This window comes from Macrobrachium rosenbergii, chromosome 25 (assembly GCF_040412425.1).
Source record: "Macrobrachium rosenbergii isolate ZJJX-2024 chromosome 25, ASM4041242v1, whole genome shotgun sequence".
In the NCBI taxonomy this organism is placed as follows: Eukaryota; Metazoa; Arthropoda; class Malacostraca; order Decapoda; family Palaemonidae; genus Macrobrachium; species Macrobrachium rosenbergii.
In genome coordinates, this window is record NC_089765.1 from 4,901,314 (window position 1) to 4,925,861 (window position 24,548).

At 37.5% G+C, this 24,548-nt stretch overlaps 1 pseudogene; it reads right to left on the reverse strand.

Moving 5' to 3' along the window:
- The window catches only part of LOC136852287 (uncharacterized), a 61,420-nt pseudogene that overhangs the window by 32,679 nt on the left and 4,193 nt on the right, over positions 1 to 24,548 (reverse strand).

Consider the following 24,548-nt stretch of genomic DNA (forward strand, 5'->3'; position numbering starts at 1 on the left):
TATATATATATATATATATATATATATATATATATATATATATATATATATATATATATATATATTGCTTTCATATTATTCCAACACTTTTCAAGGTATGTACCTCAAAAATATGTTGGAAATAAAACAAAATTGCTTGGTATTTATTGTCCTGTGGCTGAGTGTGTATATACATTATATATATACAGTACACGTGTATATCACTCAATAATAAACCAAGATATTATCAGTGCCATGCCTACAGGGATTACCTATGGAGGTTCCCGGATGAAATATTTAAAATGAAGAAGAAAATGACCCCGAGTAAAATAAAAATTGGGAATGAAACCTGAAGAATCCTTCAACAAGGATGCAACATGGAAATATATCACTATCCTTACTCTGGAGCATTACTAACACCAAAATATATTGATAATAATAATTTTGACATTGTATGGCTGAGGTATCAGACCTTCAGCACATCCCAAATGGTCAGAACCTTAAAATGGCATTTGTGAGTAAAATAGTTTGATGAAGATGTTGTGACCATGGGGACCAGACTATATACATTGAGAAGAATCCTGCCACTGCTGCTGCTGCCACAGAAGATCCTTTGCACAAAAAATGAGTGAATAATAGCAGATATGGGAGTGTGTACACAAAGACCAATGAGAAGACCCAGAAAAACCATGAAGAATTAGCATAATGTAGACCCAAACCAGATACAAATTCATGCAGAAAGTGCAGAAGAGAAAATATGTACAAATTGTTTATGATGATGAATACTGATTACTGTGAAACACTGAAAAGTATTAAAACACCTAATATGGGTAACAACTTTTGATAAATTATCGGATTAAATGGAAATACATCTTATGAACATTTAAAAAATCTTGTGAGCATTTAAAAAACCTAAACATGTATACTCAAGTGGTGAGTAAGAATAATGTTGAAAGCAATTTAATCTAGTTAAACACCACCAATGTACTGTAGAGGATTCTGGACTTGTTCTGACCGATGAAAGTGATGAAAAGGCATTTGTATATCAATGATTTGTAATTTGTATAAACAATCAGTACATGAAACATACCTATAAACTACATTAATCTCTCCTTCACATTTCGAGTCACTATCATAATGAACATTGATTTATTCTAACCACCATTTCATAACAGAAGGTCAAAAAGGGTTACAGTACTGCCCAAAAGATAAGTTCAACAATTACATGACTTTCATAGCAGAACTAAGATTCATCCAACCATCCGTACTATTAACTTCAATTTCACTTTACCTTTGCCCATGACCGTTAATTTCTTCAGAAAGCTGATGTGACTGCGACATCTTTTCATGTGGCCTGTTGTAAGGAGTTTCACATTTTCAGTTATTCAAGGAGTCCTCAGGTGTCAAAACTGTACATACAGTATAAGCAATGTTATGCAAGCAAAATTTGTAGTTACTTTTCCAACTAGTTACTTTATGAAATTTCAAGGAAAATGGAAAAATCAAGTGTTACAGCCAATAATGTTTCAAACATCTAGTATAATTTCACTTCAGGTTTTATAATTTCATTTCAGGTTATCAATTTCTCTATGAAGAATAATAGGCTTTAAATAAGTCTTTCAGACATCATAAGAACGTAAGTATTTGTAGAAAAAAATTATCATAATAGTATACAAAAAAAAATCTTGAAGAGGCTCTGACTGCCAATTACCAATAAAACTTTTCTAAAATTTAAAATGCCAACCAAATTATTCTTACAATCATAGTACAATATCATCCCATACATGGAACTCACTGTAATTTCCAAAAGTGATTACATCATAGAGCTCAACTAATAAAAGACATTTTCTTTGCAACATGAAATAAATGAAACTACCTCATTGTTATGTACTGTAGACATTTTCCAACATGTAACAAACAAAACCTAAATCAAAATAACCTTAACCAAATAAACTTAATACTTATAACTTTCTGGAAACAATAGGCCTGTTTTGGCCACTAGGAGTAAGAGTAAAATCAAGATTAATATTAAAAATGAAATTCTACAAACCTTTTAAAAATATTCTTAGAATATTAATGACAACTACAATTACAAATACAAACATTCTAGGATAACTACGTGGCCAATCCATGCTAATTCAAACTGGGGAAATAAATGCAATTCATATATATACACAATATATATAATATATATATATATATATATATATATATATATGTCTTCACCTTATCTGGAACTGAATGTCATCCGGAGGGTCGCCACCACCACAATGTACAGTACGTATATATAAATGTGCAATTTCATAAAAATTAAAAGCCTGCACTGGGACGGTTCGCAATGCTATGAAGGCAGAAAGAAGCATTGGTAACACACTTACAGTCTTAAGCAGGGTGAGAGTGGGTTATTGTGGGGGTGGTAAGCCAGATTTTTTTTTGGGGGTGGCAAAGAGTTAGGTGGACACTTGACTTCTTGAGAGCTTTTGCTACCATTATTGGCTTAAAGGCACTATGCCATTGGAAATGTCATCACACCACTGTTTATCACTTTTAATTGGCTGAAACAGATACAGTACACGTCATCAGTACAATATCTTATGGTACGAAGTGCGTGGGTGGATGAGTACTCTTGTTTTTTATAAACTTTCATGCTATCAGTGAAAATGCACGTCATTATGTTTTTTGCTTTTGAATGGCTGATACAGATCTGTATCAAGATAACATAGAAAATTCCTTAACTAATTGGTTAAATTCAGACAGTAGCAATGCACTTTGTAGCAAAGTGCGCTTGGCTCCTTTGTCCAGTTGTGTGTCAGTCCTAACTGTGCATGTTCAGAAAAGTTGCTGTGTGCTCATGTGTTGCAATGCTTTACCCTCAACATATGGCCTTGTTTTGGTGCCTGCAGCACTGCTAATGTTGCTATTGCTGTATCTGGTGCTGTGAGTAGTGCATGACCTCAGCTACTACTAAATGGGCGAGGAAGGTGCCGACACTTCAGAAGCTGGAAATCTTTGGGAGAATCGAAGCCCTATTCGATGGCACACATCCTGGAGGAGTATGGCACTGCCTGGTCTACCCTGTAGGGCATCAAAGCAGCAAAGTACAAGTAGTGTGCAGAGAACTTTGGGAAGATGTACAGGAGTCAGGCTTCAAAAGTGATGGTGAAACCCTGTTATGAGGAAATTGAACAGCTAACCCTGATCTGGTCTCAAAAAGGTAGCTGTCTGGAACATGCAGTGCTGAACTGAAGACTGCTGCACGGAAGTCACAGGTCTGCACAGGGTTAAGACAACAAAAGTTGACTTTCTGTTCAAGATTTGACATGGGCATTCCAACAAGAAACTTCATCACAAAGCTTTGGATGTTTCTAAGGATGGAATAGAGGAATTTTGGCAGATGCTGAAAGATTTGATGAAAAAGGAAGGCCTTATTTCAAGTCAACTCTACAATGCTGACAAAACTGGTTCATTCTATCTCTCCTTGACCACTAACACCTTTGCTGACAAGAAGAGAAAGAATTTTCCCAATAGAAAACTTTTGAAGTCATGCATGTCTGCTTTCTTATGTGCAAATGTTCCTGGTGGCCATGGTTGCAAACCAGTGGTAGTTAGACAAGCAATGCAACCACATACAAGGCATTGTTTGATGGATAATCTCCCAGTGATTTGGTACTGTTTGGGAAAGGCTTAGTTCACTTCCAAGATCATTTTTAACTAGTTCCAAAAACACTTTTTTGAGGAGGTTGTTCATCATCAGGCACAGTACCTTGGCATTGCTAGACATTGGTGAAGGCTTTGCTTCTTCAGACAACGCATCTGCACATGTTCTTGCCTCCTAATACAACTGCACTCATTCAACCAATTAACCATGGTGTGTAACAAAACAGCTATACTGGAGGAAATTCCTGGAGGAGGTGATGGTGGTGTTCAAAGATGAACATGAGAAAGAGCAAGGCTTGGATGCATGGAGGGGGAACAGACTCAGGAGAATTTGCAAAAGTATTTACTGAAATCTGCCATCTACAATTTTGCAGATGCTTGGAAGGGTGTCACAGTACATACCCTGAAGCACACTTGGAACTATGTCCTGAAGGGGAATGGGGGTATGATTGACTTCAAAGCCTGTAACATGGGAAGACTTTCATGTCCAACTCGTCAAGGGATGCAATGATGTTCTCAATGACGACACATGATGTAGCTGGACAACAACAGTGGCAATCCTGGTTTCCGACATTCGTCCAACAGCAAGACAGATGAGATGGAGTACAAAGCCCCATAAGACAATGACAACACCGAGGAATCTCCATCACAACCAGAGCCTTTATATGAACACAAGGATGGTCTTCAATATGTTTATTGAAAGTACTGAATAGAGGATCCCAATACTGACCACAACACCATTTCCAGCGAGCAAGAATTTGCTAAAAGCATTCAAGAAATGTGGTGGACAGTGATTGCAATGGAGAATTATCATTCTTACGGTCAGAGCACCCTTTACAGCTTCTTCAGAATGCTAACCGCCTTGTGGCTAAGCCCACCACCATCCACTCCTCAGCTCAGAAACATGATGTGCAAGACTTATTCGGCCATGAATCTGATGTCTCCCTGCCATGTCTTGAAGACCAGGACCTTCTAGGTACTTCAGCGCTTCTTCCAACCACTTTGCCACCTTATGACCTCAAGGAGGTAGAGGCAGTACAGAACCTCAATGGAGAGAGTCCCCTTTTTTATTTTTTATTTAGCTTTTATTTATCATTTCATCAAGGCATAGTACTTTTACAAAACAAAACAGGAAAAAGGTGCAAATCATCTTTTGCAAAAAATATTTTACAGTATGGTAGTGTATTATACCTTACATGAAATACCCACCACATTATGTATAAGCACAAAGGGAATATACAGTACATCTTGTTATATATAAGGGAAAATAAGGGAGTTATTGTGTTTAATATAAAGTTTTCAATTTAGAGTTTTGATGGTTGTTTATAAGCATGTTTAGTGTATGCAGTTATGTGGTACTGACAAGGTAATGGGCAGAAGGGTAAAAAGTTGCCATTTTACACCCAGAATGTATTTTCACTATCCTGTATCTGGAAATTTCCATTATACAATTTTACCTCTGGGAAAATTAAAATGGGTGTAAATCCTACCTACATAGTTTCTGCTTTATTACTATGCAATTTTTGAAGGTCCAAGACTCTTTAGCTGGCAAACACCTCTTTTAGGAGGACACTCCAAAATCAAACCAGTGGGTAGAAGAACTCTTCAAGCCTTGGTAACAACCCTTCTAAGAGAAGGTTACTCTTGAATGCAAACCTTGCTCTCCAACCTTGGACTGTGCCACCAGCCATTGTACCATGACCTTCCATGGTCTTGGGCTTGAGTTCCCCTGCCTGAGGGTACAATCAGGCATTTATCCTCCTCTTTGTTCACTTTGTTTTTTTTTTTTTTGAAAAGTGTGTGGGACAGGCTGATGAGAAAGAATAAGTTGCTTGGGGGATTATCAGAAACGTGCCTTCGTCTTTACCTAATCTTTTCCTTCTGAGTGTTTTGTATTTCTAAATCTATCCTGACTGTCCTCGCCCAGTTGTTGTGGCAAAACTGGCAGATTTCCTTTGCCTTAAAAGGTGTGCCGGCCCCACCTTGTTGACCGGTTGCTTCCGGCGCGTTTTTCAATGACGAATGGTGACGTTTATTTATGCTCTCAACAGAATTTTTTGTAAATAATGTGAATACTGTTGTTGTTGGTGATACTGTTATTTACTGTTCAGTTGATTTTTACGATGTTACTGTTGTTATGAGCCTATTTGTTAGTTTTTATAATAATTTTTTGTTAATTTTAATTCTTTCAGGAGGTGCTGAGCTAAACCCTGGGCAGTTACTCATTACAGTAAGAAAAATTGCAAAATACAGTACTTTATTCAAATATTCGGGGCTTAAGGTCAAACTTTCTTAATCTCCAGGGTTGTGCCCGTAACTACGATTTTATTTTTTATTTTTTTATCTGAGGCTCTTGTAAGTAGTAACAAGTCAAAGGCTGAGTTTTTAATCCCGGGGTTTGATGGCCCTGATTTTATTTATCATCGTTACATCCCACATGCGCAAGGTATGGCTGTATACACTAAATCTGGACGACCTATTTACTGTTAGAAAAATTTGGAGTGTAGCTGCATGAAGTTCTTCGTTATAAAATTTTCAGCAAGTTCTACAAAGTATACGTATTTGCTGTTTACCACAATCCAAATGTCGACAAGTTCTTTTAAACGTGACGTGCCATTCGCATAAGATTGGTATGGTTCAGTCACAGGATTCAAAAGCTTCATTAATTATTTGTGGAGACTGTAATGCAGTGCACAGTGAGTGGCTAAATTCAAATTCCACATATCAACATGGTCGGTCTGCTCTTGAGTTCTGTGTACAGTATTCTCCAATTCTGTCCAGCTAATTGATGAACCCACCCACATTTCTGGTAATAGATTAGACCTCATTCACAGACGTTTCAGCTATTGTCAAGTCCAAGGTCTGTGAATATCGAGGCACTTCTGATCACTGCACCATTGAGATGGACATATCTGTCAGTCAGTACTGTATTCCTAATTCCACCACTGGAAAAACAGTCTGGTTGAAATCCAGAACCAAATGGGATCGCATTACTGAAGCTTGTCAGGCACTTAATATTTCAGTTGCTATATCAGATCCTGATCCCAAGAAGCAGCTAAATGAAATGCTAATGGCTATTTTAATAAGATATGTTCCTAGAAAGGTCATCAAATTTAGGACAAATGACCAGCCATGGTTTGATGATACATGTAAACGAGTCTACCATTCAACACAGACCAATTTCATCGCAAGACAAAATCGTTCAAAAGAAAATGACACCACTTTTGTTGAGTCTTGCCATGCTGCATCACCATACAGCCAAGAGAAATTACAATAATTCCTTGAAGAGGAAACTTGAAGGAATTACTCAGCCTCACCTGTGTTGGACCGAATTGGCGTCACCTATCATTGGGTTAGGCTCTTCATCCATTCCACCATTGCTAACAGATGATGGTAGATTGGTTACTGGCCATAGGGAAAAGGCTGAACTGCTTCATCGAGCTTTTGAAGTATAAGCAATGAGCTGAGGATGTCCCTCTTTGATACTTGTCATCCTGAACCTATTCTTACAAAATTTGCATTTCACTCCAGGGATGTTAAGAAAATTCTGGATAAATCTTGATAGCTGGGGTGAAGATCCTGATGATTTCTTCCCTTTGTTCTTTAAAAAAGTTTCTAGATTCTATAGATTTTTATGTTGATGCAGCATCTTTTGGATGAGCGCAAGCCTCGTAATACAGTGCCTGTTCCAAAGAGCGGCATACCTAAAGACTGCAGTAACTACATGCCAATCTCTATTCTCCCTGTGCTCTCCAAAGTTCCTGAAAAACTTATTTTTAAGTCACTATTGTATAGAAGTACAGTATGTGGAATCTGGAGGATTGTTAGCTGACAGTCAATATGCATACAGGAAGCAGTTAGGTACCTGCGATGTTCCTTGATAAGGGTTTTGAGTGCAGTCATTCAAATAGATTTTGGTGCTGCTTTCAATTTAGTAAATCACAAAGCACTTATATTATAAACTTCAGAATCTTGGAGTGGGTGGATGCTTTAAGATCACTTCAAAATTTCCTTACAGGCAGCAGCAAGTTGTGTCTGGAGTTCCACAGGGCAGTGTTCTTGGACCACTTGTTATTTTTAGTATATGTAAGTGATATGGTTGTTGGCCTTGAAAACAAGATTGTTCAGTGTGCTGATGATACAACAATTGTGGATGTAGTAAAGTCTCCACTAATAAGAACTTCTTATTTTTAGTAGTGTAAGTGATACGGTTGTTGGCCTGGAAAACAAGATTGTTCAGTATGCTGATGATGCAACACTTGTGGATGTAGTAGTCTCCACTGATGAGAAACGAAGCCACCCTCAGCCTCAATCAGGACATGGACTGGATCAGGGAATGGTGTACTGTAGTTGGTGGGGTATGAGGCTGAACTCCAGTAAAACAAAAAACATTATTGATTGGCAGATCTCATAAAGATTTCCAACTAGAGTAAAATGAAAACCCTATTGATTAGCAGATCTTATACAGATTTCCCACCCAATCCTCCCCTTCAGGTGGATAGAACTTTGCCGATTGAGTCTGAAGCTTTAACTATTCTAGGTGTAACTTTTGACTCACATCTAACTTTCGAGAAACATCAAATGAAAGTTTCAGCAAATGCTGCATGAAAACTGGGCATTGTTCCTACTGCCTCATACACTTATAACAGTGATAAAAACAATGCAACGTGTTTTACGTCATTGGTACAGTACTTCCTTTATATACTGGAATGCTGTTCTCCAGTGTGGATGTCTGCTTCTGCCAGAGATTTATCTCTTTCTAGATAGAGTGGTTCATGGTGGTAGGTGTCTGTTTCCTAACAGTTGCAGTTATGACTTGGACCATTGACAGATGGTCTCATCACTGTATTTCAACAGAGATCTTTCACTTTCACAATTGATCCCTGATCCCTTTTAACTGCCAGGAGCAACCAGATTCACTGAACAGCAGCACCAATATGCAGTATGTGCCTTGCTGTCGAACTTCCTCACACCGCTGCACTGTGGAACAGCCTCCCAGAGGATGTCCTGCAACTGGAACTTCAAAAGTTCAAGCAAAGATGCAATGCATTACAACCCTAATACTATTCTTTGGCATTTTAATACATTTTTATGTATTTCTCTATTTATTAATTTATTTTTTCCTTTTGAATATGTGGGATCTCTTTCTGTATTTCCCTTTACTGCCTCTTACTTCTTCCTAATGAACACCATATTCTTTGGAAGCTTGAATTTCAAGTCAATGGCCCCCATGGGCTTGTTCCATACGCATTGGTTTCATCTACTAAATAATTAATAATTAATAACAACAATAACACTAAAATAAAAATAAATAATACTGTAATAACAATAATAAATAGTTGCAGAAATTCACAATAGAAATGTTAGGGGAACGAAAACCACTGAAACCAAAAATCCAAACCTGACAGGTGCTAGGGGCTGAGTATTTGTTTATCCTTTTTTCATCCAAATCAACTATCTACCTTTACATGTACAGTATAAATTTTGCATACTTCTTTTGAAATCAATACATAAGGCATGTATATATGGTACTTGGTCTATTAATTAAAAAAAAATACACAAAATATATACATTTTTAAGGATAATAGTTGATATAGACAGAAAAAAAAAAATAAACACATTTGTAAATGGAGTACCTGACCCCACCCATAAATGAGTACGCCTGTATAGGGCTACACTCCCTAGCACCTGTCAGATGTGGATTTTTGGTTCCAATGGTCTGTATGCTTGTTTGCACGGTTCCCCTAGCATATATATTGCAAATTTCAACGCTAAGTATCAGTCCTTCAATAATGGCTTAATAATAAAGTGAAAACAGTCAGGATTTAACCCAACCTTTAATTTCCTTCGTGTAATGAGAAATTTATAAATCATGTGTAAGTGATTATAATCATATATATACTGTGTACATACATATATAAAACAGATTTAGACCTAGGAACAACATATCTTTGGTCGTCACCATGAGTCCTCAAAGGAGTTACCCTTATGTACCTGCCAGGAGCTGTAAGACAGACAACTTAAAACAGGTAGTCGCCAAGTTATGACGGGGTTAGGTTCTTCCATGCATGTCGGAAGTCGAATTTTGATGGAAATCGGTTTGCAATTTACTCTACAGGTATATATATACTATAGTATGCTACCCCATAGTCTAACTCCTATTACCTACAGCCTACCATGGTTTATCACCATGAGTACTGTATATTGTTATACAGTAACTGTCTTATCATTCTTTACAACAATGATTAGTATATGTCTTTACTTGTTTTACTTAGAATTTAGTAAATTAGCTTTTTAGTTTTCTGTAAAAAAAAACTACTGAGATGGCTTTTTGTCCGTCAGTCTGCACTTTTTCTGTCCGCCCTTGGATAGTAAAAACTACTGAGGGTAGAGGGCTGTAAATTGGTATGTTGATCATCCACCCTCCAATCATCAAATATACCAAATTGCAGGTGTTGAGCCTCAGTAGTTTTTAATTTAGTAAAGGTTAAAGTTAGCCATCATTGTGTGTCTGGCACCGCTAAAGGTATACCAAAAACACAGGCCACCACTGGGGGAGTGGCTGAAAGTTTCATGGGCCACGGCTGAGAGTTTCATACGGCATTATACGCTGTACAGAAAACTCGATTACACCGAAGAAACTGACGCATTTTTTACTTGTTTACTTTGTGTTCCGTACTGCGAATTATACATAGCATGTATTGCATCATTCATATTCTGCTGTAGGTAGACTTTTAATATGTTGTTTTTACAAAATGTATTAAAAAGGTATAGTATTATTAATCTTTTGTTTTACTGTACTCATCGATCTCCCATTTCGCCTTTAATATCATGGAAACCTTGTGTATGCAACCTGCCACGTGTTTACACTACATTTTGGTTAAACTATTTTTATAATAATAAAATACATCTATATATGGAGTTTCATCATGTATTACAGCATACGCAGACATTGTTTAGCTTTTTTTTTTTTTTAACTGGGTATCCTACTTATAAATTTCCAGTAAACAGGAAAATATTTTATCACTGTTATTATATTTCATTTCACTAATTAACCTTCCAATTCATCTCAATTTTTTGTAACCTGCCCCAAGTTTACATCTACATTTCACATGTTTCAATGGTAGGCCAGTGGTAATTGCACCCAAAATAAAATCAGTTTGACCTTGTTTCTACTGACTCTGATGAATATCGCACCATAGTAATTCTAAACACTACTGGAAAGTACTTTACCATTATTGATCTCTAATTTGATCTCAACTAATTTCCATTTCATACTGATGTTACAAAACATTTTTACAGTGTTTGCATATCACGTTTGGTGCACATGCATTTCATGATGTTTATGCTTTTGCATTTACTCTAGTTTTTTTAAAGTTAATTCCAGGAATGGTTATTAACTCAGTTTCTGCATGGGAAGTCTAAAGAGATCCTTTTTCTTTTATAAATGCATCAAAACTATCAACGAACTTTCTTGCTGCCTCTCCTGTTCCTTGAACATTGTGCACACTAAATCGTCTTTTGAACCATCCAGTACTTGTGACAATTTCTTGTTGATAGTCATCACCTGCACATTCCTTAAGGTTCTGAAAGACTTCCAGCCTTTGTCTGGATGGTAATAAGGCTTAATGGTGTTTGTCTTTTAATCTGGTCTTCTATCCACAACAGTACTAACTGTTCCATTTATTGGATTGGCCCTTGCCTTTGTTTTGTAATTACAGTAGAGTTCACTAAAGCAAAGCTTTTCACAGCTTCACATTTGTGATCTCAATCCTTAAGAACCGTCACCACTATTGAACATGGAAGTTCTAGGGCAGTGGTATTGTGTTTATTCTTTTTCATCCTTCATACGGATTAATTACATTCAGTTTTAATTCCAAGTTGATATCCTTTCCTGCCTTTTTGGTTGGCCAAGTTGTTGACAATGAAAGTGGCCCTTCTATCAACATATTGCAGCTTAATAAAAACTTTTCCAATAGTAAATGAAGTGCAATTGACAGCTATTGTTCTCGGGACTGACACTAGCACACGACAGAATGTTTAGACAGAGAAATGAAAGCAGATGTGTGCGTGTACATGCATGTTAGGTGGGCCAAAAACTAGCAATTATGTCTGATCTTACACTGTTAAAGACTGCAGATGGTGTACAATTAAATGTCACTGTGTCAGAGATCTTTGGCATAAACATTTTAAATGGACAAATATCACACTTAGTCAAGACTTCCAACCAAGCCAGATGTTCTTCAATTGTTTAATTGTATGATCATATGCCACGTTGGACATAAATGACTGTTGGCGTGTGGCCTGCTTTACACAATCGCTAGGACTGTTACTCACAAGTGCTGCCTGCTGCACGATTTTTCCAAGTTTTTATATTTTTATTTATTTTTCTTATATTCGTAATTTTTTTTGCTGTAGTATGTGCAGCTTGCAGTAAGTTGATGCCTATCTGTACCAAAATTCTCTGGTCTTTACCAGCACAGTGCCTGTTGGCATATTGGTTTTGTATAAAAAGATTCTAAGAAGGAAGGCTCTTTTAGATACTGAAGGATTACTACAGACTATTCTCCCACACGTGGCTACAGTGCCCAGATTTGGCTAGATCCACTGTCTTGTCCTCAGAAGACCATAAAAAAGAAACTGACGGATGACAAATGGCTACCTCCTGAGATATGAACCCCAACTACCCAGATGAAAAAAGTCCATGATAATTTCTTGCAAGGGATCACCTCTCCTATTCAGGATTCCCTTGAAGGATTAGAAATGAATAAGGAAGGGGAACGAACTTGTCTTGTGTTAATTTTATGAAACAGGTGACTTCTTACCTAACCACAAATGATGGGATGAAGGCTAACTAGGCTACTCCATCCCAGCAACTTATGGTAGAATGTAAGAAAGAAGGACCATCTGTATTGACAAGACCAGGCATAATGTTTTTTTCCGAGTTCACATAGAAGAATGATTTTCTCTTCAATGGGTCCTAACTCTTTGCCAGGAATGACAGGCCAGGGGACAACAGCAAATGACAGATGAGTCGTGTGGATGATGAAGAATTGTGCCACTGTCCCAATTTAAGGAGCAAGGTTTGCTAATCCAGGCTCCTGACGCCAAAGAAGTCTTCTTCATCACCTTTTGACCATACAGGTTTTAACTGTATTGGGACCACTGAACTGAGGAGGTGACAAGAGCCAAAGAGCCTAAGCCAAGGTCTTTGTTGTGTACAAGAGTGGAGGGTGGAGCTAAGGAAGAGACAAGTTAACAACTTTCCCTCCTGCAGTCTGGGACAGACCCACGGATGGCAACAAATTGATTACCTCAACTGTTCTTTCAGCAGAACCAACCAACAACTGTTAGGGCAATTTGGGCCCACTAGGTAAGTGGTTTCGTTGAAGGTTAGCAGTCTATTCAACTCCTTCAATATATGGGACAATTGAGAAGAGGCAGAATGCAATCCATCTGTTCCAGTCCTGTAGAAATGCATCTCTTTACTGTTGCCTGAATATCCAGGTTGAGACACATACACTGGAAGCTGATGGTTATCCCATACTGCAAACACACCCACTTCCAAATCTGGAAGTAGGTTAGCAACCAGTTGGAAGGTGAGTTGTTCAACATCCACTAAGTCAAAGACACTGACTGCCTCAGAAGGGAGTCTCCTGTCCCACCAAGTGATCCTGTGAGGTGGACTGCTGGCATGTGCCTAAAGGCCTCCACTAACATTCTGGTATACCTGCATAGTTATGCCTGCACAGTAGGCCTGTACAGGCAAACCTGAACGTTAATGTGAACAACCTGCATAGCTTTTACAGCCTGCGCAGGCAACCTAAGCAAATAGCTTACCTCAATCAATAAGCCTCCAGCCAAACAGCCTGTTCAGGCACACTAGAACATTAATGTGGGGAGGCAACTTTTCGGGCTCAATTCACTTCCCGTAGAGTTTTACTAAATTCAAAAGTGTTTGTACCAAAACTATTGATGTACTGGACTCACTTGTCTTTTTAATAACTGATACGGATGTCAGAATATATATTAAGAATTTGGCAACTTTTCCAAAGGAATATGAATTGTGTACAAGCAGTCAACAAGTTATCGCGGGGTGTGCTGTTCTATTAGTGACGATAGCTAAAAATCCAGTACTTCTCGGCGCTAAGCGCCAAAACCAGTGATTTTTGGTTATCGGCACCCCTGTTAGGTATGTATCAGCACTGAAAACTGCCAATTTTCGTCGCTAGACAAGGACCGAAAAACCAGATTGTTGGTAACCGGAGACTGCCTGAAGGTTGGAAGTGGCAGCATCATTCCTGAATGTCTTATAGATTATACTGAAATCTATACGAATGAGACTTGACTTGGGCAACTATTATCCAAAGGCTATCATACCAGATTAAGCCTCCGTATGTTTATTTGCGGTTATAATCCATACAGTACACGCAAGTCAGTTTTTAAGAGAGAATAAATATTAAATTATGGCAAAATAATGTGAAATAAGAATACAGGCCCATACGTATCTACTCATGATTAAGCATCATATATGTAATTCATTTTAAAATTAGCAAAAAATAATATTCTACTTTCTGATAAAACAAAAATACAACAATATTTGACTATGTAAGTTTATTCACTGCTCACATCCTATGTAAGTCAGTTTTGAAACTGAATTATTAACTTAACACAATTATCTTGCCATGGAACTCTTCCTTCGTTCTTAAGACATTCAATAAACATTATAAAAAACCTAGAGGACAAATTTAAATTCTTTTGAAAAAATTCAGGTTGGAGTACTGAATTGGTTTTTTCAACCACTTTTTCACTGGACATCTTACTTCCTGCTTATCAATTTTTTTATGCTATCATTATGTCAATTACAGGTATGGCATTGTCTGTTGACACCATGGCTGCTACGGAGGACTGAGGAAGAAGACTGTATCGTTAGTGGTGAAGATTTTCCTGCACAGGCCGGCCGTGCAGCATAACTGTGCAGGTATAACTGAATGTTAGTGGCGGCTTTAAGCCATCCTTAAGATACACAGCATGACTATTGTTGGTCACTTTCAGAGGCATCAATTTTCTGAGACGGCAAGACTGCCAGGAGTTCCAGTTAACTTACATGACACCTTAGGAGAGATGAATATCTCCTGCTACCTGATGATCTTCCCGGTGGCCTCCAAGCATCCTTCCAGGCCCACAACTCAAGTAACTTCCCTACCACCTGTTTTCACAGGCATGCATGAGCCAGACACTGATCATGTCCTTGAGATGCAGTTTGAGGATTAGGTTCACCACAAAAACTGACACCTTTCACCCCCCCCACCAATACTATCTCCCCTACAACCATAAAATTGATGAAACTTCAAGGAAGATAAATAACAAAATATGGGAATCGTGAATAATAAAAACAAAGGGGATAAGGGAATTAATCCTTCAATGCTTTGCAACATATGAAAATTGAGAGAAAAACTCGGTAAAACAGGCAAACACAAGTTCAACTTAGCGGTCAAGATTTCTAGTTTCTTTTGATGGGTCAAAACCTTCCTTGCCTTCTTAGAATGAGGTGGGGCCATACAAATAACTCACAGCAACTGCAATTCTACAGAAACTGCAACAAAACCCACATGTTGGGGGTAATACGTCGTAAATCACAAATATCCACAAACAATTTTAACAAGCAACTGATCATCCTCAACTGTACAGAAAAAAAATTTTCTTTGTTACCGAGTGCATTAGTACTTTCCAGATGTAGCCAATTCGAGAGAGCAAAAAAGATAGTTTATGACACATATGCCTATCTGCCATTAAAAAGCAAAAAATCAATAACGTGTAATGATGTATACATTTCCCCTTAAGAGCAATAAATCTTACAAAAAACACACGTGCTTCACCATCCATACACCTTCCACTACACACTCCTGAACTGATAACATATCTGTATCAACCAATTAAAAGCAATAAACAAAATGACATGTGGTGACAAGTTCAGTAAAGTCATGCTTTTAAGCCTAAAACACCTAACACAATCAGGAAGCTTGCTCGTCTCTCTCCCTCTTTTGCTCAGCCATTTTTATTGGTTTTTCATTTTTTTCATGCATTGTCATTTTATGCAGTGAAAATTATTGCACGACAAAATATGACGAAATGAGAAATGACAGGGGAGAAAGGGATGTAGGTATGTGTAGTGTATTTGTATTATAGAGTGTAAGTATGAAGGGGTATTTCTTAACACAGTATCAGTTATCTTTTTTTATTTTGCATTGTGCTTAAGCAGCTTGTAATGAAATAATTAATTATTTCATTACAAGCAGCAGTACAATGATGCAATATATTTTAATATAATGTGGAAAAGCATAAACATAAAAAACATAATGACAAAAAGACTCTTATGAAGTAAAATGCTTGCATTCCCACCTCTTCCCAGAACAGGAAACTCCTTCTCCAGCCACCCATCTTCCCAAATAACCCTTTTTCTCTGGATGATTCTTCCTGTAAACAGCCTTACTGCCTCTTCCCTCCCATCCAGCCCAGCCTTCTGACCCCACTTTCCCCTTGGAAACTTTCCCTGGCCTCCCAATCCACCCCTCAAACCCTTTCTCAGTCTGTTTATGAATGTCAGCAGCGTTACCAACCTCTCCTTAGACCCGCGCAGTGTTGCTGACCATCGGAGAGAGGTTGTATACATATAAAATGTATACAGTGTGAATAAAAATGTCAAATTCAGATAATAGTATTTACTAGAGCTAGAACACAAGACCCATCCTCCCATCACTGCCAAGTGTTTAAGCATTTACTTCTTTTTAGGCAAATATATATATATAATATACTGGTCAAATTTTTTACCAGATTGGTATGTACTGTATTTGTAACAATAACAACCTTTCAACTTCTTGATTTCTCAACACTTTGGAATGCTTGTCACTACATAGCCTAAGATCCAAATGAACTTATGAAGAAATTCTGATGCCCATGTCATGATTTTTTACTATGCTTCATAAGTTGTACTGTATATGTAATATTAATCACTTGACCATGAAGAAGATGGATATACTGTACATTAATTCATGCTGGTAGATACACAGATTATCAATCAAATTCAGATCCATTCACAATTTCACAGCAAACAACCCATCATTTTATAAGAGCCTTAATACCAAAGCTAACTGGGAATGAAGTATAAATAAATAAAGAACTCCAATGATCTGGATAGGTGGTATTTTGCCTGCTTGTACAATGAATGCCCTACAAAATAAAGGAATCACCACATGTAGATTAACTTAATTTAACTGCACAGAATTAAGGTGAGAACTCAGGTAAAAAAAATTTAAAACAATAACACCTTGAAGTTACTCTAAGAGCTTTACCATTTTTTTCCCTATAACAACAGAACACAAAGAGGGAGGTGACAGAATTTGTTACTAATCAATATGCTAAACAGGTGACCATAAACACTACAGAACTATAGTGATGAATTGAACTTATGCCAGATAGAGTAACTTGATTGTTTTTGAATAGGGTACTTCACTTTTAAGAAACACCCACTCAAAGACAGCCTTCAAAAGGGTGTACAGTAATGAACTTCTGGATAATGCTCCAAATGTAAAAGAGATACCAGTCTCTTCAACCTGTGGGACTGTCATTACACTTAAAACACTTTGGATGAAGGCTGTTCAGGATACAAACCTCACTGATGGCAAGCTCCTGAATAAGTTCACTCAATATCAGTATCCATGAGGCATATCAAACTCAAGGAAAAAGCAAAGACAAGATCTGGGGCGGTCAGGTGTCATCAAATACAGAGAAGGACAAATCTTGAAAATGGATAATAGAATACAGTAGAATAGAACAGAATATACAATTTAGGCCAAAGGCCAAGTGCTGGGACCTATGAAGTCGAAGGGGAAATAACAGTAAGAAAGTTTGAAAGATGTAACAGGAGGAAAACCTCACAAATGTATTTTGAAACAACTGTTAGGAGGGGATAGATGGAAGAAAGAGAAGATGAACGGAGATACAGTATGAATGAAGATGACATACAACCAAGATGGTCAGACTACAATAAAAATCTTTTAAACAAAATTAAAAACAAATTTTGGAGGTCAGGAGAGTGGACAACTAGTGATGGAAGTATAATGCTGTATATAGAAGGCTATATGTAAATGAATAATGGCAAAGCAAAAGTTCTACAGTCAAACCCCGGTATTCGTGGGGGATGCGTACCACTAACCCCCATAATAGCTAAAATCGGCGAATACTTAAAACCCCTCTATCGACACTTATAGCTACCTATTTTGATAGTTCAAAACACCAAAAAACCCTCTAAAAATCCTTATACTGTACCTGAATACTGTATCTTATCAGTTTTATCACAAAAAGTGTATTTACTCACGAAAATGATATGAGAATACGGTAATTTGTGAATATTTCTCTATGAAAAATACTGAGAAAGTGCGAACTTTCCATGAATAATGTACAGTATATGTTCCAAAGCCGCGAATAGGGAGGGGCCCACTGTATCAGAAGTGCAAACTGAGATGCTGAAGATATAGTACAGTACTTGGTATTGAGGGGAAAGCACATCCACACACACACAAAGCTAAGTAAAGCCAAATGACTTAGATAAAAGTCCCTTGGTACATGTGTTTAAACAAATAGGAGATATTCTTCCTTAAAAAGGCAGAACACATTAGTCAACCCCTGGGATTCTCAGGGATGGGAATCACAAATACCCGCTAATAGATAAAATCTGCTTATAACTGGCTATTTAAATAGTTCAAAAACCAGACCCCCCTCTACAAATGTTTATAACTGCTTATTTTAATAGTTCAAACACCAAATGTATACCTTAAACTATCATCCTACACTGATTACAGTATACCTTATACTATCATCTAAAACACTTTAATATCATTTCAAAGTCAAGTTATAACATTACCCTTAAAAATATATGGTTTACAGCTAAGTGTGAAAACTATTTAAGTTAACCCCATTTTCAAGGCCATCCATTTTCTCTCATACCTTAAACAATCATCCTACACAGCATATACCTTAATCTATTATCTAAAACACTTTAATATCATTTCAAAGTCACCTTAAAACATTACCCTTAAATATATATGGCTTACAGCTAAGTGCGAAAACTATTCAAGTTACGCCTATTTCTAAGTACATACATCTTCTCTCATACAGTATTGAAGCAGTAGTTTTCTTTGTATAGTACATTAGGGAACACTGGGAAGTCAATTACTATAAACAGTAACTTAATATTTAATAAGCATTGACAAAAAGAATACCGTACATTTTACTGATAGTCTGCCGTGTTTACAATAATATTGTTTGAAAATTAGTATATAACTTATTTATCATAAAAAAAATGTACTGTAGTCACGAAAATAACATGAAAACTGTATTTAGCGAGTATTTCTTGACGAAAAAATCCGCGAATTACTGAATTTTTCGCGAATAATTCGGTGATAAGTTCCACAGCAAAATCCGTGAATAGGTGAAGCCACAAATCCTGAACCGCAAATATACAGGGGGTCAACCATAACTCCAAAAATAAGATTTTCAAAAATTTGGTCTAAAAAAATACGATTTTCGCAAATTTGGTATCTACAGAATCACTAGAAAGAGATAAATGTAGCCACTATGGTGGGTTACGCCTACCCTTTCATTATACTGAGTTCTCAAGAGGCAATTTACATCAATTCAACAGTTTTTCTCTACTACTGGAAGGCAAAACGCACTTCAAGTGAGTTTACGTGTCAGAAAGCATCAACTCCCTGCTGATTAGAACTGTGGTAAGTGCATAAGGGAGTTAAATGTTTCTTTCATAAACTAGATACATTGTGCTTTGATTCAGCAGGTTGAATCTTGTCATCCTCCACAATGTTAACTGTTTAGAATATTTTGGTTTTAGTAAAACTTTGAGCATCTCCAGAACAGGACGTGCTCTACTCTTGCCCAGAACAACAAGGGAGCTCGGTCAAGTAGTATGAAGGATTATGTTTTCTAGGACACAGAAAGCTTTCAAGCAATTAAGAGAAAGGCAAGAAATATATATCTGATTATTAATTTTTCCCATTTGTCTTTAGCATCAATAAATTTACTTCCCCTGAAGAGGTATTATGGCCCCTCTTGATGATGAGAGGATCAGCAGCAGCTGTCCTGAGAATGAAGGGGTGGTATCAACACCTCAAGACGTTGATCTAATCCAAAGCATGGCAGAATCAGCTGATTTAATTAACAAAAACCTTTATGATTATGTGACTGAAGTAAGAACTCACAAACATTTCTATTGTAAGCCAGCAACTTCTGCTAAGGATAGAAACCCCAGTATACGACCTACACAACTTCTGCAGACAACACTCTCAGAAAGAAACATCCACTTCTTTTATCCTGTGCTGACACCTGCTGGAAAATATGTAGAACACAGTTTACAGAGAAGAGGCGAGAAGCAAAATCCATGTAGTATTTTGGAACATGCAACATTACACACTTTTCTGGCATTCAAAAAAGACCTGTCCAGAGATAATGGCCATCACCATCAGCAAAGACAGAATCTTCCTCCCTCATATACTCCACCCTTAACTCTGGGATAGAAATACAGGTTTGTCAGACATTCTATGTGCAAAGTCTTGGAAAAAGCAGTTACCAAGACATTGTTGAACTGCTGAAAATATCTAGTCTACAGATGGGATGACAGCACAGCCTCATAAACAGGACCAGCATATTCCCACAAATAAGAAAGATTACCCTATTTTGCAAAACTTATAAGGAAGCATAACCCACAAGTATCTCACTATAGGTGGGAACATGCTCCAAACAGAAGATATATCTCATCTGTAACCACTTTACGAAACAAATATGAAGAAAATACTGGGTTTGATGAGCCTAAGGGTGACATTTGTGATACATGTGCTGTCTACAAAAAGCTCCAGGATGAAATTACATGAAGTTTGTCCACTGCAAAATGATAAAATCATACTGCAATAGTGCTAGAAGCCTGCCAAACATATAAAGATCATTCAAAAGCATGGAACTCTACAAAGCTGTGTTTATGCTGTCAATGTGCTGATAAGTCCTGTTGCTGCAAATCATCGGGGAACTGACAAGCTGCATCTTCACACCTTTACTGATTGTCTTCAATGAAGCATTTGCCAGTATGAAGGAAAAAGAACTGAAGGAAGGAAACATTTCTACGGTAAGTCCGGGTAAGAGGACAAACCCTGAGGGCAGAAATAAGGAATATACAGGCAGTCCCCGGTTTACGATGGTCCGAAAACGGCGTTCGAGGGTTACAACGCTTTTCAAATATATTCATCAGAAATTATTTCGGTTTCTGGCGCGCATGTTCGGAGTTATGACGTCAGACAATCCGGCCGGAAGAAATATGGCTCCAAAACAGCAGAATAATCATAATTTGGAGTTTTTTATGAAAAACTCGATAAAAATGCAGTTTACATCATTTTCAATGCACAGCATTAAAGTAAGGTTTTCTTATGATTTTCAGCCATTTTTTGTTTCTTTATCTGGCTAAAAATGGAACCCCCTTCGTAAACCGGGGACTGCCTGTATAGCTAATTCATTTTTATCCCTTATTAAGAGGGAAAGATGATGCACTGACCTTCTTTTCTGGGCAGATAATTGTGCTGCTCAGAACATATATTTGTCTCTATAACATCATGGTAATTCTGATCTACTCTGAAAACCAAGTCAATAACATCAGTTTTAAGTATATACCTGACTGCAGGCCATACCTTCATGGTAGCTGATGGTATTCATGGCCATCTGAACGGACCTTGAGGCAAAAAGGAGACATAGGATTTAGAAGACCTGAAAGATGCAGTTCGAACCTCTGCCAAGTGACTAAAGGTTCTTGGTATCAGTAACAAGGAACGTTTCTTCAACATTCCAGCAATCAATACTCATAAAACAACAAGGTCACAAGAGGGTACAGTAACTGGTGCTTTGCCATACTTGGAAACACTTGTGGAAGTCAGATTTGAGAATGGGTCACTAGGATTTCAGTACAAGACTTCTTTCAAAGAGCAATACCAGTTTTGTAACTTAGTGAATAAGTACAATGGTATCAAGTGAACTTCTTATGACTCCACTGGAACATTGTTCCTGGGGTATATCTTCAACTAAGAAGAATATAATAGAGAAGCTGTTATGTAAATTTTAGTTTAGCATTAACACATCTTATTTTCATATACAGCAATACCTCGATCTTACAAGCTTCGAGTAGCAAGAATTCACAGACACATGAACTTTTGTTGGAATCTAACTAAGTGGCATACGCAATTTTTTCACAGACATGCGACATTTGTGAAATCCTCGAGAAACCTGGCAAAAGTGTTTATATATGTTTAATTTTTGAAATATTTTATAAGTTTTCATTCTTTTATGTATAAAATCTGTATGAAAAATGTATTAACTTTTTGTACATGCATAAATATGATACAAAAGTAATTACCGTACGTACAGTTAGCATACTTTTACAATATGTGATAACCATTTGCAAAGTTACTACACTTTTCAAACATGATACCCCTGCAGAAAGTGTTTAATTTTTGAAGTACATTTATAAGTTTTCATGATTTTAAGTGTAAAATCAGTATGAAAAATTTGTATTATTTAATTTTTGTACATAAATATGATACAAAGGCAGTACTGTACAGTTACTGTATTATGCCCATTTGCAAAGTCTTTGTCACTAGGACCTCACACGACCTCGAGATGAGGTTGTTCAGTTGCGCTGGTTTGATAAAATGAATTCGTTAACATACTAGAATATATCAGAGACATAACCAAGAGCTGTGTTCTGTGAAAATTACTTTGTTAACTTCGGAGAAAAGTGCTGGTGCAATCTGTATTACACGTAATTACAGCTCCGCATACAGTTTGTGTACTTTTACAAAATGTGATACCCACATTACGCAAAGTTACTGCACTTTTCAAAGATATGATAGCCCTGCAGAAAGTGTTTGTTTAATTTTTGAAGTATCTGATAAGTTTTCATGCTTTTAAGTGTAAAATCGGTATGGAACTTAATCACTCAAGAGTCTGAGTGGCAAACTCTCACCGCTACTGAGTCTATGAACATGCAAAGCTACGTTAAGTCTGCTGCTCGAGTATAAAAGCACGGCAAACTCAGTTCTACTGCAAGCACACCTCGAAAGACAACAGGACTAACCAGTCATCTAGGTAATGCAGCAAGCATATACCCTTCAAGTGGGTATATACAAAAAAACCGGTCTTTGCCAGTCCAAAGCAAAAACCTTCAAATTGGTATAAGATCCCTCTGCAGAAGAAGAGAACTTTTAAGAGTACTGATGGGTGTGTATTCAAATGCAAGCATCCTTTAGGTCTATCAAAAGCATTAAGTTGCCATCTCCAATGTACTCCAGTACTGAATTCGCTCTTTTCATCTAGAAACAAGTCTGGAGGCAAACTCGTTAATAATGGACTAAAACCCTAGAGACTGGGCTCATAATTTCTATGGCGCCTCTCTCCTTCTTTGCCTCCACCTCCGCTGACAGGTTCAAAGACTTTGGCAAATCCAGAGGGGTATGGCTGGAAATGGGGGAGGAAGACAGTACTTGAACAGAACCCTGTATCCATCCCAGGGAAATGGAAATGACAATACACAGGGCTCCACACACTGACATTGCCCCACTCCCCCACTGTGACAACAGAGGAGGAAATTGTCACCTTTAGTGACCCACTATCTTTCCACCCTTTCTTCCCTTTCTAGCTGTGCCTCAAGAGGATTGGGAAGATTCCCTGGGTTTGAGAGAAGCAGGCTTTCAATGGCCTTGAGTTGCTTCTACTTGGCATGAGAGAGAGAGAGAGAGAGAGAGAGAGCAGGCTTTCAATGGCCTTGGGTTGCTTCTACTTGGCATTAGAGAGAGAGAGAGAGAGAGAGAGAGAGAGAGAGTTTTCAATATCTTCGTAGAGAGAGAGAGAGAGAGAGAGAGAGAGAGAGAGAGAGAGAGAGAGAGAGAGAGAGAGAGAGAGAGAGAGTTTTCAATATCCTTCGTAGCGGTACATATATATTTGATCATCTAGTGGGCAACATTTTCTATCCTTTGCGGTAAATATTTCAAGATAGTTGACAGTTAGGTTACACCCATCCTTGCTGCGAAGCTTTAGCAAATACCAAAGTAGAGTACCAAAGAGAGAGCGAGACATGTTTACATCAACAGCTGTTTTGTGATTTTAATATCATACAGTACTTGGTATTTTTAAGTATTAGAGCTCCACACCTGTTTTTACCTTGGAAACTGGTTTTTTCTATACTTTTAAGGCTTCTGATACTGGTGGTGCATTTGTTTGTTGTCAGCCAAATGGAATGTCCCTTCGCTGTGTTTGGTACTAGCCTGGGGGGGGGGTTACCCCTACGCTAACAAGTTATTGCACTTGCCAGACGGGATATGAACCGTTCCAAACAGACGTACCCGTGCTCTGTCTTGTGAAGATCGCGTATGGAAACTCCTTGTTGGGTGGACTTCAGGGGTTAATTACAGGTTAATTACATTCGACCCCCAATAATAACGTTAAATTGTAAATAAGCAACCAAAATACTATAAGCAACTGCCGTTTCTCGCCAAATACCCGCTGTGTATCTATTACTTAGATCTACCCAATATTTATGTACAAAAATAAAAATACAAATTTTTCATACCAATTTTACACATAAAAGCATGGAAACTTATAAATTACATACAAAATTAAATAAACACTACTGCAGGGTTTCTCGAGGATCTTGCAAATGTCACGTGTCTGTGAAAAATTCGCATATGCCAATTAGTTAGGTTCCAATGAAAAGTTCGTGTGCATGTGAATTCACACAAATTGAAGCATGTAAGATCGAGGTATTACTGCATAGGCAAATATATTTAATGCATTATGTCATACTG